We start from the raw sequence: 16,880 nt of genomic DNA on the forward strand, positions 1-16,880 counted from the left end.
TCCGAGGCGCGCTTCCTTTTGTAGGCTTCTGACCCCATGGCCTGTGGCAGGTAGTCCTCCTTTGACTGGGCCGCAGGCTTTGTCTCCAAATGGCGTCCTGGACCCACTGCAACCCACCTGTTTGCTAAAACGGAAGTCTGCCTCTGGGTAAGAAAAAGCTGAGCTGCACGTACGGAAAGCGGCAGAGGCCAGAGGCGGGGAGGGTGTGGCAAGGGCTGCCTGATTTGCATAGTGACCTGTTGCATCTTGGGAATGTACAGGCTTTGGAGCTTAACAGGTACTGCAGGTGTCTGCCTGGCCTGAGAGATGCCTGTCTGGTGCTCCCCTCAGGACACACAGGCCTTCCATTCGAGCATGGAGGGTGAGGGACATGGGTCACCCTCATATACAGGGGTGTGGGCATGGGCAGGATAGGTTGTGGGGGACCCGTCAGGGCATTGCCCGTTTGGAAGCCCGTTCGGAAGGCGAGAGGAGGCGGGGCAGGAAACTCTGCTCAATTTCTTTCCCAGAGGCCTGTGGAGAACCCTTTGCACGTTTGAGCCAGCCGGGCCTGCATCAGCAGATCCTGCTCCACTGGGAAGGGAGAGCCTGTAGGCGTAAATCAAAAAAAGGGGAGAAATCTGCAAATTCTAGTGGCAGACCCATGTTGCCCAGGAAGCAATCAGTTTCTCCTGCTCCCTATAGTGGAAAAAGACATAGGAGGTGTATTTCTCTAGGCAGGGGCTCGGTGTAGATGGCACTTCATTGCTCTGGGAAGCATCCATGCTGGTAGAAGAGTAGCAGCAGACTCCACACCTGAGGCTTGAATGGGGACCGTTGGGGAGGGGCAGTGGGAGGCCGAGGAGGGCGGAGGAAAATGCTTTTCAAAAGCATCCGCACGTTCCTACAAACCTGCTGAAAACCCATACCAGGAATGGGGCTCGAACCCATGCGGACAAACGTCCATTGGATCTTAAGTCCAACGCCTTAACCACTCGGCCACCCTGGTGAGACCCAAGGATTTACTTTCTTCAACTCCCTTTTTATGCTTGCTACTGTAGCACCAGCTGTCCAGCAAGAGGTGATTGCAGAGTTAAAAGGCTTTTGCAGGAGGTTAAAAGTAATTGCTTATAACAAACACACTGTGTGACACCTAACTTTCTCCCACTCGGACCTTACCGTTAATTTTTATATTGGAGTTAGCTTAGTCACAATAAGGGGGTGAGCAAGGCAGTTACACTAGAGCATCTACTCCCTGGTGGTCTAGTGGCTAGGATTCGGCGCTTTCACCGCCGCGGCCCGGGTTCGATTCCCGGTCAGGGAAGATCCCTCTAAAGCATAGATTGCTTAATTTGTCTGTGTATCTTTTTTAAAAGAAGGTCTTTAAAAAGGCACCCCTCCCAATAGATGAAAGCGGAGGAATTGGGCTTGTTCTCCTGTGCCCCAGGTTGCTTTGCCCCCATTGACCTAAGCCACCTTTGTGCGCACGCAGTCCCCCACCCAGTCAGGTGCTCTATGTTGGCGTGAAGTGCAGTACCAGCTCAACAGAAAGGTAAATTGCTGGAAAACCCTGCTGTGATGCATACATCTACTTTGGAGCACTCTTCTCCTTTGCACTCTTGAATCGCTTAAGCGCAATGTATTCTTCCAGCAAGCTGAATAACGAGATAGGTGAGAGAAGGTGTACCAGCTGTCTGTGCGCCATCAGCAGCCACTAGGTGTCCCTCTTGGGTTTTCCCGGGGATCCTGATTGTGCAGGAATTCATCGGTTCAGTAGCAAGGGGGAGAGGATGGCCTGTGCCTGGAAGTGACAGGCAGTCTGGTGGCATCATGAGGATTAAGTTCCGATTCATATTTGCTGTAGAATAAAATATGTTTTCAGCCCCCATGAGCTTTGTCACTCGGAGAGCAGTGTATGAACTTTTGCTGCACGGCTCTGGGCTCCCTGGTGGTCTAGTGGTTAGGATTCGGCGCTCTCACCGCCGCGGCCCGGGTTCGATTCCCGGTCAGGGAAAAGTCCCTCTTCTGACCTTGAAAGCTTTTCCTTCCCGTAGGTCAGGGCTTCTCAAAATGAAGTTGCTTTTCTGACTCACAATTTGCCTAGCATGACGCAGTATCGCTCAAAATATGATTTTCGCAAGGTTCCTTTAGAGCTGCTTCCCATGGTGGGAGGCAAGGCTCTTGAGCAAGTGAGATCCTGTATTCCGAGGCGCGCTTCCTTTTGTAGGCTTCTGACCCCATGGCCTGTGGCAGGTAGTCCTCCTTTGACTGGGCCGCAGGCTTTGTCTCCAAATGGCGTCCTGGACCCACTGCAACCCACCTGTTTGCTAAAACGGAAGTCTGCCTCTGGGTAAGAAAAAGCTGAGCTGCACGTACGGAAAGCGGCAGAGGCCAGAGGCGGGGAGGGTGTGGCAAGGGCTGCCTGATTTGCATAGTGACCTGTTGCATCTTGGGAATGTACAGGCTTTGGAGCTTAACAGGTACTGCAGGTGTCTGCCTGGCCTGAGAGATGCCTGTCTGGTGCTCCCCTCAGGACACACAGGCCTTCCATTCGAGCATGGAGGGTGAGGGACATGGGTCACCCTCATATACAGGGGTGTGGGCATGGGCAGGATAGGTTGTGGGGGACCCGTCAGGGCATTGCCCGTTTGGAAGCCCGTTCGGAAGGCGAGAGGAGGCGGGGCAGGAAACTCTGCTCAATTTCTTTCCCAGAGGCCTGTGGAGAACCCTTTGCACGTTTGAGCCAGCCGGGCCTGCATCAGCAGATCCTGCTCCACTGGGAAGGGAGAGCCTGTAGGCGTAAATCAAAAAAAGGGGAGAAATCTGCAAATTCTAGTGGCAGACCCATGTTGCCCAGGAAGCAATCAGTTTCTCCTGCTCCCTATAGTGGAAAAAGACATAGGAGGTGTATTTCTCTAGGCAGGGGCTCTGTGTAGATGGCACTTCATTGCTCTGGGAAGCATCCATGCTGGTAGAAGAGTAGCAGCAGACTCCACACCTGAGGCTTGAATGGGGACCGTTGGGGAGGGGCAGTGGGAGGCCGAGGAGGGCGGAGGAAAATGCTTTTCAAAAGCATCTGCACGTTCCTACAAACCTGCTGAAAACCCATACCAGGAATGGGGCTCGAACCCATGCAGACAAACGTCCATTGGATCTTAAGTCCAACGCCTTAACCACTCGGCCACCCTGGTGAGACCCAAGGATTTACTTTCTTCAACTCCCTTTTTATGCTTGCTGCTGTAGCACCAGCTGTCCAGCAAGAGGTGATTGCAGAGTTAAAAGGCTTTTGCAGGAGGTTAAAAGTAATTGCTTATAACAAACACACTGTGTGACACCTAACTTTCTCCCACTCGGACCTTACCGTTAATTTTTATATTGGAGTTAGCTTAGTCACAATAAGGGGGTGAGCAAGGCAGGCACACTAGAGCATCTACTCCCTGGTGGTCTAGTGGCTAGGATTCGGCGCTTTCACCGCCGCGGCCCGGGTTCGATTCCCGGTCAGGGAAGATCCCTCTAAAGCATAGATTGCTTAATTTGTCTGTGTATCTTTTTTAAAAGAAGGTCTTTAAAAAGGCACCCCTCCCAATAGATGAAAGCGGAGGAATGGGGCTTGTTCTCCTGTGCCCCAGGTTGCTTTGCCCCCATTGACCTAAGCCACCTTTGTGCGCACGCAGTCCCCCACCCAGTCAGGTGCTCTATGTTGGCGTGAAGTGCAGTACCAGCTCAACAGAAAGGTAAATTGCTGGAAAACCCTGCTGTGATGCATACATCTACTTTGGAGCACTCTTCTCCTTTGCACTCTTGAATCGCTTAAGCGCAATGTATTCTTCCAGCAAGCTGAATAACGAGATAGGTGAGAGAAGGTGTACCAGCTGTCTGTGCGCCATCAGCAGCCACTAGGTGTCCCTCTTGTGTTTTCCCAGGGATCCTGATTGTGCAGGAATTCATCGGTTCAGTAGCAAGGGGGAGAGGATGGCCTGTGCCTGGAAGTGACAGGCAGTCTGGTGGCATCATGAGGATTAAGTTCCGATTCATATTTGCTGTAGAATAAAATATGTTTTCAGCCCCCATGAGCTTTGTCACTCGGAGAGCAGTGTATGAACTTTTGCTGCACGGCTCTGGGCTCCCTGGTGGTCTAGTGGTTAGGATTCGGCGCTCTCACCGCCGCGGCCCGGGTTCGAGTCCCTCTTCTGACCTTGAAAGCTTTTCCTTCCCGTAGGTCAGGGCTTCTCAAAATGACGTTGCTTTTCTGACTCACAATTTGCCTAGCATGACGCAGTATCGCTCAAAATATGATTTTCGCAAGGTTCCTTTAGAGCTGCTTCCCATGGTGGGAGGCAAGGCTCTTGAGCAAGTGAGATCCTGTATTCCGAGGCGCGCTTCCTTTTGTAGGCTTCTGACCCCATGGCCTGTGGCAGGTAGTCCTCCTTTGACTGGGCCGCAGGCTTTGTCTCCAAATGGCGTCCTGGACCCACTGCAACCCACCTGTTTGCTAAAACGGAAGTCTGCCTCTGGGTAAGAAAAAGCTGAGCTGCACGTACGGAAAGCGGCAGAGGCCAGAGGCGGGGAGGGTGTGGCAAGGGCTGCCTGATTTGCATAGTGACCTGTTGCATCTTGGGAATGTACAGGCTTTGGAGCTTAACAGGTTCTGCAGGTGTCTGCCTGGCCTGAGAGATGCCTGTCTGGTGCTCCCCTCAGGACACACAGGCCTTCCATTCGAGCATGGAGGGTGAGGGACATGGGTCACCCTCATATACAGGGGTGTGGGCATGGGCAGGATAGGTTGTGGGGGACCCGTCAGGGCATTGCCCGTTTGGAAGCCCGTTCGGAAGGCGAGAGGAGGCGGGGCAGGAAACTCTGCTCAATTTCTTTCCCAGAGGCCTGTGGAGAACCCTTTGCACGTTTGGGCCAGCCGGGCCTGCATCAGCAGATCCTGCTCCACTGGGAAGGGAGAGCCTGTAGGCGTAAATCAAAAAAAGGGGAGAAATCTGCAAATTCTAGTGGCAGACCCATGTTGCCCAGGAAGCAATCAGTTTCTCCTGCTCCCTATAGTGGAAAAAGACATAGGAGGTGTATTTCTCTAGGCAGGGGCTCTGTGTAGATGGCACTTCATTGCTCTGGGAAGCATCCATGCTGGTAGAAGAGTAGCAGCAGACTCCACACCTGAGGCTTGAATGGGGACCGTTGGGGAGGGGCAGTGGGAGGCCGAGGAGGGCGGAGGAAAATGCTTTTCAAAAGCATCCGCACGTTCCTACAAACCTGCTGAAAACCCATACCAGGAATGGGGCTCGAACCCATGCGGACAAACGTCCATTGGATCTTAAGTCCAACGCCTTAACCACTCGGCCACCCTGGTGAGACCCAAGGATTTACTTTCTTCAACTCCCTTTTTATGCTTGCTACTGTAGCACCAGCTGTCCAGCAAGAGGTGATTGCAGAGTTAAAAGGCTTTTGCAGGAGGTTAAAAGTAATTGCTTATAACAAACACACTGTGTGACACCTAACTTTCTCCCACTCGGACCTTACCGTTAATTTTTATATTGGAGTTAGCTTAGTCACAATAAGGGGGTGAGCAAGGCAGTTACACTAGAGCATCTACTCCCTGGTGGTCTAGTGGCTAGGATTCGGCGCTTTCACCGCCGCGGCCCGGGTTCGATTCCCGGTCAGGGAAGATCCCTCTAAAGCATAGATTGCTTAATTTGTCTGTGTATCTTTTTTAAAAGAAGGTCTTTAAAAAGGCACCCCTCCCAATAGATGAAAGCGGAGGAATTGGGCTTGTTCTCCTGTGCCCCAGGTTGCTTTGCCCCCATTGACCTAAGCCACCTTTGTGCGCACGCAGTCCCCCACCCAGTCAGGTGCTCTATGTTGGCGTGAAGTGCAGTACCAGCTCAACAGAAAGGTAAATTGCTGGAAAACCCTGCTGTGATGCATACATCTACTTTGGAGCACTCTTCTCCTTTGCACTCTTGAATCGCTTAAGCGCAATGTATTCTTCCAGCAAGCTGAATAACGAGATAGGTGAGAGAAGGTGTACCAGCTGTCTGTGCGCCATCAGCAGCCACTAGGTGTCCCTCTTGGGTTTTCCCGGGGATCCTGATTGTGCAGGAATTCATCGGTTCAGTAGCAAGGGGGAGAGGATGGCCTGTGCCTGGAAGTGACAGGCAGTCTGGTGGCATCATGAGGATTAAGTTCCGATTCATATTTGCTGTAGAATAAAATATGTTTTCAGCCCCCATGAGCTTTGTCACTCGGAGAGCAGTGTATGAACTTTTGCTGCACGGCTCTGGGCTCCCTGGTGGTCTAGTGGTTAGGATTCGGCGCTCTCACCGCCGCGGCCCGGGTTCGATTCCCGGTCAGGGAAAAGTCCCTCTTCTGACCTTGAAAGCTTTTCCTTCCCGTAGGTCAGGGCTTCTCAAAATGAAGTTGCTTTTCTGACTCACAATTTGCCTAGCATGACGCAGTATCGCTCAAAATATGATTTTCGCAAGGTTCCTTTAGAGCTGCTTCCCATGGTGGGAGGCAAGGCTCTTGAGCAAGTGAGATCCTGTATTCCGAGGCGCGCTTCCTTTTGTAGGCTTCTGACCCCATGGCCTGTGGCAGGTAGTCCTCCTTTGACTGGGCCGCAGGCTTTGTCTCCAAATGGCGTCCTGGACCCACTGCAACCCACCTGTTTGCTAAAACGGAAGTCTGCCTCTGGGTAAGAAAAAGCTGAGCTGCACGTACGGAAAGCGGCAGAGGCCAGAGGCGGGGAGGGTGTGGCAAGGGCTGCCTGATTTGCATAGTGACCTGTTGCATCTTGGGAATGTACAGGCTTTGGAGCTTAACAGGTACTGCAGGTGTCTGCCTGGCCTGAGAGATGCCTGTCTGGTGCTCCCCTCAGGACACACAGGCCTTCCATTCGAGCATGGAGGGTGAGGGACATGGGTCACCCTCATATACAGGGGTGTGGGCATGGGCAGGATAGGTTGTGGGGGACCCGTCAGGGCATTGCCCGTTTGGAAGCCCGTTCGGAAGGCGAGAGGAGGCGGGGCAGGAAACTCTGCTCAATTTCTTTCCCAGAGGCCTGTGGAGAACCCTTTGCACGTTTGAGCCAGCCGGGCCTGCATCAGCAGATCCTGCTCCACTGGGAAGGGAGAGCCTGTAGGCGTAAATCAAAAAAAGGGGAGAAATCTGCAAATTCTAGTGGCAGACCCATGTTGCCCAGGAAGCAATCAGTTTCTCCTGCTCCCTATAGTGGAAAAAGACATAGGAGGTGTATTTCTCTAGGCAGGGGCTCGGTGTAGATGGCACTTCATTGCTCTGGGAAGCATCCATGCTGGTAGAAGAGTAGCAGCAGACTCCACACCTGAGGCTTGAATGGGGACCGTTGGGGAGGGGCAGTGGGAGGCCGAGGAGGGCGGAGGAAAATGCTTTTCAAAAGCATCCGCACGTTCCTACAAACCTGCTGAAAACCCATACCAGGAATGGGGCTCGAACCCATGCGGACAAACGTCCATTGGATCTTAAGTCCAACGCCTTAACCACTCGGCCACCCTGGTGAGACCCAAGGATTTACTTTCTTCAACTCCCTTTTTATGCTTGCTACTGTAGCACCAGCTGTCCAGCAAGAGGTGATTGCAGAGTTAAAAGGCTTTTGCAGGAGGTTAAAAGTAATTGCTTATAACAAACACACTGTGTGACACCTAACTTTCTCCCACTCGGACCTTACCGTTAATTTTTATATTGGAGTTAGCTTAGTCACAATAAGGGGGTGAGCAAGGCAGTTACACTAGAGCATCTACTCCCTGGTGGTCTAGTGGCTAGGATTCGGCGCTTTCACCGCCGCGGCCCGGGTTCGATTCCCGGTCAGGGAAGATCCCTCTAAAGCATAGATTGCTTAATTTGTCTGTGTATCTTTTTTAAAAGAAGGTCTTTAAAAAGGCACCCCTCCCAATAGATGAAAGCGGAGGAATTGGGCTTGTTCTCCTGTGCCCCAGGTTGCTTTGCCCCCATTGACCTAAGCCACCTTTGTGCGCACGCAGTCCCCCACCCAGTCAGGTGCTCTATGTTGGCGTGAAGTGCAGTACCAGCTCAACAGAAAGGTAAATTGCTGGAAAACCCTGCTGTGATGCATACATCTACTTTGGAGCACTCTTCTCCTTTGCACTCTTGAATCGCTTAAGCGCAATGTATTCTTCCAGCAAGCTGAATAACGAGATAGGTGAGAGAAGGTGTACCAGCTGTCTGTGCGCCATCAGCAGCCACTAGGTGTCCCTCTTGGGTTTTCCCGGGGATCCTGATTGTGCAGGAATTCATCGGTTCAGTAGCAAGGGGGAGAGGATGGCCTGTGCCTGGAAGTGACAGGCAGTCTGGTGGCATCATGAGGATTAAGTTCCGATTCATATTTGCTGTAGAATAAAATATGTTTTCAGCCCCCATGAGCTTTGTCACTCGGAGAGCAGTGTATGAACTTTTGCTGCACGGCTCTGGGCTCCCTGGTGGTCTAGTGGTTAGGATTCGGCGCTCTCACCGCCGCGGCCCGGGTTCGATTCCCGGTCAGGGAAAAGTCCCTCTTCTGACCTTGAAAGCTTTTCCTTCCCGTAGGTCAGGGCTTCTCAAAATGAAGTTGCTTTTCTGACTCACAATTTGCCTAGCATGACGCAGTATCGCTCAAAATATGATTTTCGCAAGGTTCCTTTAGAGCTGCTTCCCATGGTGGGAGGCAAGGCTCTTGAGCAAGTGAGATCCTGTATTCTGAGGCGCGCTTCCTTTTGTAGGCTTCTGACCCCATGGCCTGTGGCAGGTAGTCCTCCTTTGACTGGGCCGCAGGCTTTGTCTCCAAATGGCGTCCTGGACCCACTGCAACCCACCTGTTTGCTAAAACGGAAGTCTGCCTCTGGGTAAGAAAAAGCTGAGCTGCACGTACGGAAAGCGGCAGAGGCCAGAGGCGGGGAGGGTGTGGCAAGGGCTGCCTGATTTGCATAGTGACCTGTTGCATCTTGGGAATGTACAGGCTTTGGAGCTTAACAGGTACTGCAGGTGTCTGCCTGGCCTGAGAGATGCCTGTCTGGTGCTCCCCTCAGGACACACAGGCCTTCCATTCGAGCATGGAGGGTGAGGGACATGGGTCACCCTCATATACAGGGGTGTGGGCATGGGCAGGATAGGTTGTGGGGGACCCGTCAGGGCATTGCCCGTTTGGAAGCCCGTTCGGAAGGCGAGAGGAGGCGGGGCAGGAAACTCTGCTCAATTTCTTTCCCAGAGGCCTGTGGAGAACCCTTTGCACGTTTGAGCCAGCCGGGCCTGCATCAGCAGATCCTGCTCCACTGGGAAGGGAGAGCCTGTAGGCGTAAATCAAAAAAAGGGGAGAAATCTGCAAATTCTAGTGGCAGACCCATGTTGCCCAGGAAGCAATCAGTTTCTCCTGCTCCCTATAGTGGAAAAAGACATAGGAGGTGTATTTCTCTAGGCAGGGGCTCTGTGTAGATGGCACTTCATTGCTCTGGGAAGCATCCATGCTGGTAGAAGAGTAGCAGCAGACTCCACACCTGAGGCTTGAATGGGGACCGTTGGGGAGGGGCAGTGGGAGGCCGAGGAGGGCGGAGGAAAATGCTTTTCAAAAGCATCTGCACGTTCCTACAAACCTGCTGAAAACCCATACCAGGAATGGGGCTCGAACCCATGCGGACAAACGTCCATTGGATCTTAAGTCCAACGCCTTAACCACTCGGCCACCCTGGTGAGACCCAAGGATTTACTTTCTTCAACTCCCTTTTTATGCTTGCTGCTGTAGCACCAGCTGTCCAGCAAGAGGTGATTGCAGAGTTAAAAGGCTTTTGCAGGAGGTTAAAAGTAATTGCTTATAACAAACACACTGTGTGACACCTAACTTTCTCCCACTCGGACCTTACCGTTAATTTTTATATTGGAGTTAGCTTAGTCACAATAAGGGGGTGAGCAAGGCAGGCACACTAGAGCATCTACTCCCTGGTGGTCTAGTGGCTAGGATTCGGCGCTTTCACCGCCGCGGCCCGGGTTCGATTCCCGGTCAGGGAAGATCCCTCTAAAGCATAGATTGCTTAATTTGTCTGTGTATCTTTTTTAAAAGAAGGTCTTTAAAAAGGCACCCCTCCCAATAGATGAAAGCGGAGGAATGGGGCTTGTTCTCCTGTGCCCCAGGTTGCTTTGCCCCCATTGACCTAAGCCACCTTTGTGCGCACGCAGTCCCCCACCCAGTCAGGTGCTCTATGTTGGCGTGAAGTGCAGTACCAGCTCAACAGAAAGGTAAATTGCTGGAAAACCCTGCTGTGATGCATACATCTACTTTGGAGCACTCTTCTCCTTTGCACTCTTGAATCGCTTAAGCGCAATGTATTCTTCCAGCAAGCTGAATAACGAGATAGGTGAGAGAAGGTGTACCAGCTGTCTGTGCGCCATCAGCAGCCACTAGGTGTCCCTCTTGTGTTTTCCCAGGGATCCTGATTGTGCAGGAATTCATCGGTTCAGTAGCAAGGGGGAGAGGATGGCCTGTGCCTGGAAGTGACAGGCAGTCTGGTGGCATCATGAGGATTAAGTTCCGATTCATATTTGCTGTAGAATAAAATATGTTTTCAGCCCCCATGAGCTTTGTCACTCGGAGAGCAGTGTATGAACTTTTGCTGCACGGCTCTGGGCTCCCTGGTGGTCTAGTGGTTAGGATTCGGCGCTCTCACCGCCGCGGCCCGGGTTCGATTCCCGGTCAGGGAAAAGTCCCTCTTCTGACCTTGAAAGCTTTTCCTTCCCGTAGGTCAGGGCTTCTCAAAATGAAGTTGCTTTTCTGACTCACAATTTGCCTAGCATGACGCAGTATCGCTCAAAATATGATTTTCGCAAGGTTCCTTTAGAGCTGCTTCCCATGGTGGGAGGCAAGGCTCTTGAGCAAGTGAGATCCTGTATTCCGAGGCGCGCTTCCTTTTGTAGGCTTCTGACCCCATGGCCTGTGGCAGGTAGTCCTCCTTTGACTGGGCCGCAGGCTTTGTCTCCAAATGGCGTCCTGGACCCACTGCAACCCACCTGTTTGCTAAAACGGAAGTCTGCCTCTGGGTAAGAAAAAGCTGAGCTGCACGTACGGAAAGCGGCAGAGGCCAGAGGCGGGGAGGGTGTGGCAAGGGCTGCCTGATTTGCATAGTGACGTGTTGCATCTTGGGAATGTACAGGCTTTGGAGCTTAACAGGTACTGCAGGTGTCTGCCTGGCCTGAGAGATGCCTGTCTGGTGCTCCCCTCAGGACACACAGGCCTTCCATTCGAGCATGGAGGGTAAGGGACATGGGTCACCCTCATATACAGGGGTGTGGGCATGGGCAGGATAGGTTGTGGGGGACCCGTCAGGGCATTGCCCGTTTGGAAGCCCGTTCGGAAGGCGAGAGGAGGCGGGGCAGGAAACTCTGCTCAATTTCTTTCCCAGAGGCCTGTGGAGAACCCTTTGCACGTTTGAGCCAGCCGGGCCTGCATCAGCAGATCCTGCTCCACTGGGAAGGGAGAGCCTGTAGGCGTAAATCAAAAAAAGGGGAGAAATCTGCAAATTCTAGTGGCAGACCCATGTTGCCCAGGAAGCAATCAGTTTCTCCTGCTCCCTATAGTGGAAAAAGACATAGGAGGTGTATTTCTCTAGGCAGGGGCTCTGTGTAGATGGCACTTCATTGCTCTGGGAAGCATCCATGCTGGTAGAAGAGTAGCAGCAGACTCCACACCTGAGGCTTGAATGGGGACCGTTGGGGAGGGGCAGTGGGAGGCCGAGGAGGGCGGAGGAAAATGCTTTTCAAAAGCATCTGCACGTTCCTACAAACCTGCTGAAAACCCATACCAGGAATGGGGCTCGAACCCATGCGGACAAACGTCCATTGGATCTTAAGTCCAACGCCTTAACCGCTCGGCCACCCTGGTGAGACCCAAGGATTTACTTTCTTCAACTCCCTTTTTATGCTTGCTACTGTAGCACCAGCTGTCCAGCAAGAGGTGATTGCAGAGTTAAAAGGCTTTTGCAGGAGGTTAAAAGTAATTGCTTATAACAAACACACTGTGTGACACCTAACTTTCTCCCACTCGGACCTTACCGTTAATTTTTATATTGGAGTTAGCTTAGTCACAATAAGGGGGTGAGCAAGGCAGTTACACTAGAGCATCTACTCCCTGGTGGTCTAGTGGCTAGGATTCGGCGCTTTCACCGCCGCGGCCCGGGTTCGATTCCCGGTCAGGGAAGATCCCTCTAAAGCATAGATTGCTTAATTTGTCTGTGTATCTTTTTTAAAAGAAGGTCTTTAAAAAGGCACCCCTCCCAATAGATGAAAGCGGAGGAATTGGGCTTGTTCTCCTGTGCCCCAGGTTGCTTTGCCCCCATTGACCTAAGCCACCTTTGTGCGCACGCAGTCCCCCACCCAGTCAGGTGCTCTATGTTGGCGTGAAGTGCAGTACCAGCTCAACAGAAAGGTAAATTGCTGGAAAACCCTGCTGTGATGCATACATCTACTTTGGAGCACTCTTCTCCTTTGCACTCTTGAATCGCTTAAGCGCAATGTATTCTTCCAGCAAGCTGAATAACGAGATAGGTGAGAGAAGGTGTACCAGCTGTCTGTGCGCCATCAGCAGCCACTAGGTGTCCCTCTTGGGTTTTCCCGGGGATCCTGATTGTGCAGGAATTCATCGGTTCAGTAGCAAGGGGGAGAGGATGGCCTGTGCCTGGAAGTGACAGGCAGTCTGGTGGCATCATGAGGATTAAGTTCCGATTCATATTTGCTGTAGAATAAAATATGTTTTCAGCCCCCATGAGCTTTGTCACTCGGAGAGCAGTGTATGAACTTTTGCTGCACGGCTCTGGGCTCCCTGGTGGTCTAGTGGTTAGGATTCGGCGCTCTCACCGCCGCGGCCCGGGTTCGATTCCCGGTCAGGGAAAAGTCCCTCTTCTGACCTTGAAAGCTTTTCCTTCCCGTAGGTCAGGGCTTCTCAAAATGAAGTTGCTTTTCTGACTCACAATTTGCCTAGCATGACGCAGTATCGCTCAAAATATGATTTTCGCAAGGTTCCTTTAGAGCTGCTTCCCATGGTGGGAGGCAAGGCTCTTGAGCAAGTGAGATCCTGTATTCCGAGGCGCGCTTCCTTTTGTAGGCTTCTGACCCCATGGCCTGTGGCAGGTAGTCCTCCTTTGACTGGGCCGCAGGCTTTGTCTCCAAATGGCGTCCTGGACCCACTGCAACCCACCTGTTTGCTAAAACGGAAGTCTGCCTCTGGGTAAGAAAAAGCTGAGCTGCACGTACGGAAAGCGGCAGAGGCCAGAGGCGGGGAGGGTGTGGCAAGGGCTGCCTGATTTGCATAGTGACGTGTTGCATCTTGGGAATGTACAGGCTTTGGAGCTTAACAGGTACTGCAGGTGTCTGCCTGGCCTGAGAGATGCCTGTCTGGTGCTCCCCTCAGGACACACAGGCCTTCCATTCGAGCATGGAGGGTGAGGGACATGGGTCACCCTCATATACAGGGGTGTGGGCATGGGCAGGATAGGTTGTGGGGGACCCGTCAGGGCATTGCCCGTTTGGAAGCCCGTTCGGAAGGCGAGAGGAGGCGGGGCAGGAAACTCTGCTCAATTTCTTTCCCAGAGGCCTGTGGAGAACCCTTTGCACGTTTGAGCCAGCCGGGCCTGCATCAGCAGATCCTGCTCCACTGGGAAGGGAGAGCCTGTAGGCGTAAATCAAAAAAAGGGGAGAAATCTGCAAATTCTAGTGGCAGACCCATGTTGCCCAGGAAGCAATCAGTTTCTCCTGCTCCCTATAGTGGAAAAAGACATAGGAGGTGTATTTCTCTAGGCAGGGGCTCTGTGTAGATGGCACTTCATTGCTCTGGGAAGCATCCATGCTGGTAGAAGAGTAGCAGCAGACTCCACACCTGAGGCTTGAATGGGGACTGTTGGGGAGGGGCAGTGGGAGGCCGAGGAGGGCGGAGGAAAATGCTTTTCAAAAGCATCTGCACGTTCCTACAAACCTGCTGAAAACCCATACCAGGAATGGGGCTCGAACCCATGCGGACAAACGTCCATTGGATCTTAAGTCCAACGCCTTAACCACTCGGCCACCCTGGTGAGACCCAAGGATTTACTTTCTTCAACTCCCTTTTTATGCTTGCTGCTGTAGCACCAGCTGTCCAGCAAGAGGTGATTGCAGAGTTAAAAGGCTTTTGCAGGAGGTTAAAAGTAATTGCTTATAACAAACACACTGTGTGACACCTAACTTTCTCCCCCTCGGACCTTACCGTTAATTTTTATATTGGAGTTAGCTTAGTCACAATAAGGGGGTGAGCAAGGCAGGCACACTAGAGCATCTACTCCCTGGTGGTCTAGTGGCTAGGATTCGGCGCTTTCACCGCCGCGGCCCGGGTTCGATTCCCGGTCAGGGAAGATCCCTCTAAAGCATAGATTGCTTAATTTGTCTGTGTATCTTTTTTAAAAGAAGGTCTTTAAAAAGGCACCCCTCCCAATAGATGAAAGCGGAGGAATGGGGCTTGTTCTCCTGTGCCCCAGGTTGCTTTGCCCCCATTGACCTAAGCCACCTTTGTGCGCACGCAGTCCCCCACCCAGTCAGGTGCTCTATGTTGGCGTGAAGTGCAGTACCAGCTCAACAGAAAGGTAAATTGCTGGAAAACCCTGCTGTGATGCATACATCTACTTTGGAGCACTCTTCTCCTTTGCACTCTTGAATCGCTTAAGCGCAATGTATTCTTCCAGCAAGCTGAATAACGAGATAGGTGAGAGAAGGTGTACCAGCTGTCTGTGCGCCATCAGCAGCCACTAGGTGTCCCTCTTGTGTTTTCCCGGGGATCCTGATTGTGCAGGAATTCATCGGTTCAGTAGCAAGGGGGAGAGGATGGCCTGTGCCTGGAAGTGACAGGCAGTCTGGTGGCATCATGAGGATTAAGTTCCGATTCATATTTGCTGTAGAATAAAATATGTTTTCAGCCCCCATGAGCTTTGTCACTCGGAGAGCAGTGTATGAACTTTTGCTGCACGGCTCTGGGCTCCCTGGTGGTCTAGTGGTTAGGATTCGGCGCTCTCACCGCCGCGGCCCGGGTTCGATTCCCGGTCAGGGAAAAGTCCCTCTTCTGACCTTGAAAGCTTTTCCTTCCCGTAGGTCAGGGCTTCTCAAAATGAAGTTGCTTTTCTGACTCACAATTTGCCTAGCATGACGCAGTATCGCTCAAAATATGATTTTCGCAAGGTTCCTTTAGAGCTGCTTCCCATGGTGGGAGGCAAGGCTCTTGAGCAAGTGAGATCCTGTATTCCGAGGCGCGCTTCCTTTTGTAGGCTTCTGACCCCATGGCCTGTGGCAGGTAGTCCTCCTTTGACTGGGCCGCAGGCTTTGTCTCCAAATGGCGTCCTGGACCCACTGCAACCCACCTGTTTGCTAAAACGGAAGTCTGCCTCTGGGTAAGAAAAAGCTGAGCTGCACGTACGGAAAGCGGCAGAGGCCAGAGGCGGGGAGGGTGTGGCAAGGGCTGCCTGATTTGCATAGTGACGTGTTGCATCTTGGGAATGTACAGGCTTTGGAGCTTAACAGGTACTGCAGGTGTCTGCCTGGCCTGAGAGATGCCTGTCTGGTGCTCCCCTCAGGACACACAGGCCTTCCATTCGAGCATGGAGGGTGAGGGACATGGGTCACCCTCATATACAGGGGTGTGGGCATGGGCAGGATAGGTTGTGGGGGACCCGTCAGGGCATTGCCCGTTTGGAAGCCCGTTCGGAAGGCGGGGCAGGAAACTCTGCTCAATTTCTTTCCCAGAGGCCTGTGGAGAACCCTTTGCACGTTTGAGCCAGCCGGGCCTGCATCAGCAGATCCTGCTCCACTGGGAAGGGAGAGCCTGTAGGCGTAAATCAAAAAAAGGGGAGAAATCTGCAAATTCTAGTGGCAGACCCATGTTGCCCAGGAAGCAATCAGTTTCTCCTGCTCCCTATAGTGGAAAAAGACATAGGAGGTGTATTTCTCTAGGCAGGGGCTCTGTGTAGATGGCACTTCATTGCTCTGGGAAGCATCCATGCTGGTAGAAGAGTAGCAGCAGACTCCACACCTGAGGCTTGAATGGGGACCGTTGGGGAGGGGCAGTGGGAGGCCGAGGAGGGCGGAGGAAAATGCTTTTCAAAAGCATCTGCACGTTCCTACAAACCTGCTGAAAACCCATACCAGGAATGGGGCTCGAACCCATGCGGACAAACGTCCATTGGATCTTAAGTCCAACGCCTTAACCACTCGGCCACCCTGGTGAGACCCAAGGATTTACTTTCTTCAACTCCCTTTTTATGCTTGCTGCTGTAGCACCAGCTGTCCAGCAAGAGGTGATTGCAGAGTTAAAAGGCTTTTGCAGGAGGTTAAAAGTAATTGCTTATAACAAACACACTGTGTGACACCTAACTTTCTCCCACTCGGACCTTACCGTTAATTTTTATATTGGAGTTAGCTTAGTCACAATAAGGGGGTGAGCAAGGCAGGCACACTAGAGCATCTACTCCCTGGTGGTCTAGTGGCTAGGATTCGGCGCTTTCACCGCCGCGGCCCGGGTTCGATTCCCGGTCAGGGAAGATCCCTCTAAAGCATAGATTGCTTAATTTGTCTGTGTATCTTTTTTAAAAGAAGGTCTTTAAAAAGGCACCCCTCCCAATAGATGAAAGCGGAGGAATGGGGCTTGTTCTCCTGTGCCCCAGGTTGCTTTGCCCCCATTGACCTAAGCCACCTTTGTGCGCACGCAGTCCCCCACCCAGTCAGGTGCTCTATGTTGGCGTGAAGTGCAGTACCAGCTCAACAGAAAGGTAAATTGCTGGAAAACCCTGCTGTGATGCATACATCTACTTTGGAGCACTCTTCTCCTTTGCACTCTTGAATCGCTTAAGCGCAATGTATTCTTCCAGCAA

At 52.3% G+C, this 16,880-nt stretch overlaps 22 non-coding genes across 22 annotated transcripts; 14 read left to right on the top strand and 8 right to left on the bottom strand.

Moving 5' to 3' along the window:
• Positions 1 to 905: 905 nt before the first annotated feature.
• Positions 906 to 988, bottom strand: TRNAL-UAA (transfer RNA leucine (anticodon UAA)). Its single transcript has one exon. It is a non-coding gene; the product is annotated as a tRNA-Leu (tRNA).
• A 243-nt stretch (positions 989 to 1,231) lies between these two features.
• TRNAE-UUC (transfer RNA glutamic acid (anticodon UUC)) lies at positions 1,232 to 1,303 on the top strand. Its single transcript has one exon. It is a non-coding gene; the product is annotated as a tRNA-Glu (tRNA).
• Positions 1,304 to 1,921: 618 nt separating this feature from the next.
• On the top strand, positions 1,922 to 1,993 carry TRNAE-CUC (transfer RNA glutamic acid (anticodon CUC)). Its single transcript has one exon. It is a non-coding gene; the product is annotated as a tRNA-Glu (tRNA).
• A 1,094-nt stretch (positions 1,994 to 3,087) lies between these two features.
• On the bottom strand, positions 3,088 to 3,170 carry TRNAL-UAA (transfer RNA leucine (anticodon UAA)). Its single transcript has one exon. It is a non-coding gene; the product is annotated as a tRNA-Leu (tRNA).
• Positions 3,171 to 3,413: 243 nt separating this feature from the next.
• On the top strand, positions 3,414 to 3,485 carry TRNAE-UUC (transfer RNA glutamic acid (anticodon UUC)). The gene has a single exon. It is a non-coding gene; the product is annotated as a tRNA-Glu (tRNA).
• A 1,767-nt stretch (positions 3,486 to 5,252) lies between these two features.
• Positions 5,253 to 5,335, bottom strand: TRNAL-UAA (transfer RNA leucine (anticodon UAA)). Its single transcript has one exon. It is a non-coding gene; the product is annotated as a tRNA-Leu (tRNA).
• A 243-nt stretch (positions 5,336 to 5,578) lies between these two features.
• Positions 5,579 to 5,650, top strand: TRNAE-UUC (transfer RNA glutamic acid (anticodon UUC)). Its single transcript has one exon. It is a non-coding gene; the product is annotated as a tRNA-Glu (tRNA).
• Positions 5,651 to 6,268: 618 nt separating this feature from the next.
• Positions 6,269 to 6,340, top strand: TRNAE-CUC (transfer RNA glutamic acid (anticodon CUC)). Its single transcript has one exon. It is a non-coding gene; the product is annotated as a tRNA-Glu (tRNA).
• Positions 6,341 to 7,434: 1,094 nt separating this feature from the next.
• On the bottom strand, positions 7,435 to 7,517 carry TRNAL-UAA (transfer RNA leucine (anticodon UAA)). The gene has a single exon. It is a non-coding gene; the product is annotated as a tRNA-Leu (tRNA).
• A 243-nt stretch (positions 7,518 to 7,760) lies between these two features.
• On the top strand, positions 7,761 to 7,832 carry TRNAE-UUC (transfer RNA glutamic acid (anticodon UUC)). Its single transcript has one exon. It is a non-coding gene; the product is annotated as a tRNA-Glu (tRNA).
• A 618-nt stretch (positions 7,833 to 8,450) lies between these two features.
• Positions 8,451 to 8,522, top strand: TRNAE-CUC (transfer RNA glutamic acid (anticodon CUC)). The gene has a single exon. It is a non-coding gene; the product is annotated as a tRNA-Glu (tRNA).
• A 1,094-nt stretch (positions 8,523 to 9,616) lies between these two features.
• Positions 9,617 to 9,699, bottom strand: TRNAL-UAA (transfer RNA leucine (anticodon UAA)). The gene has a single exon. It is a non-coding gene; the product is annotated as a tRNA-Leu (tRNA).
• A 243-nt stretch (positions 9,700 to 9,942) lies between these two features.
• On the top strand, positions 9,943 to 10,014 carry TRNAE-UUC (transfer RNA glutamic acid (anticodon UUC)). The gene has a single exon. It is a non-coding gene; the product is annotated as a tRNA-Glu (tRNA).
• Positions 10,015 to 10,632: 618 nt separating this feature from the next.
• On the top strand, positions 10,633 to 10,704 carry TRNAE-CUC (transfer RNA glutamic acid (anticodon CUC)). Its single transcript has one exon. It is a non-coding gene; the product is annotated as a tRNA-Glu (tRNA).
• Positions 10,705 to 11,798: 1,094 nt separating this feature from the next.
• Positions 11,799 to 11,881, bottom strand: TRNAL-UAA (transfer RNA leucine (anticodon UAA)). Its single transcript has one exon. It is a non-coding gene; the product is annotated as a tRNA-Leu (tRNA).
• A 243-nt stretch (positions 11,882 to 12,124) lies between these two features.
• On the top strand, positions 12,125 to 12,196 carry TRNAE-UUC (transfer RNA glutamic acid (anticodon UUC)). Its single transcript has one exon. It is a non-coding gene; the product is annotated as a tRNA-Glu (tRNA).
• Positions 12,197 to 12,814: 618 nt separating this feature from the next.
• Positions 12,815 to 12,886, top strand: TRNAE-CUC (transfer RNA glutamic acid (anticodon CUC)). The gene has a single exon. It is a non-coding gene; the product is annotated as a tRNA-Glu (tRNA).
• A 1,094-nt stretch (positions 12,887 to 13,980) lies between these two features.
• Positions 13,981 to 14,063, bottom strand: TRNAL-UAA (transfer RNA leucine (anticodon UAA)). The gene has a single exon. It is a non-coding gene; the product is annotated as a tRNA-Leu (tRNA).
• Positions 14,064 to 14,306: 243 nt separating this feature from the next.
• On the top strand, positions 14,307 to 14,378 carry TRNAE-UUC (transfer RNA glutamic acid (anticodon UUC)). The gene has a single exon. It is a non-coding gene; the product is annotated as a tRNA-Glu (tRNA).
• A 618-nt stretch (positions 14,379 to 14,996) lies between these two features.
• On the top strand, positions 14,997 to 15,068 carry TRNAE-CUC (transfer RNA glutamic acid (anticodon CUC)). Its single transcript has one exon. It is a non-coding gene; the product is annotated as a tRNA-Glu (tRNA).
• A 1,084-nt stretch (positions 15,069 to 16,152) lies between these two features.
• On the bottom strand, positions 16,153 to 16,235 carry TRNAL-UAA (transfer RNA leucine (anticodon UAA)). Its single transcript has one exon. It is a non-coding gene; the product is annotated as a tRNA-Leu (tRNA).
• Positions 16,236 to 16,478: 243 nt separating this feature from the next.
• TRNAE-UUC (transfer RNA glutamic acid (anticodon UUC)) lies at positions 16,479 to 16,550 on the top strand. The gene has a single exon. It is a non-coding gene; the product is annotated as a tRNA-Glu (tRNA).
• Positions 16,551 to 16,880: the final 330 nt, after the last annotated feature.

The sequence above is a fragment of the Lissotriton vulgaris genome, chromosome 4_1 (assembly GCF_964263255.1).
Source record: "Lissotriton vulgaris chromosome 4_1, aLisVul1.2, whole genome shotgun sequence".
Taxonomy (NCBI): Eukaryota; Metazoa; Chordata; class Amphibia; order Caudata; family Salamandridae; genus Lissotriton; species Lissotriton vulgaris.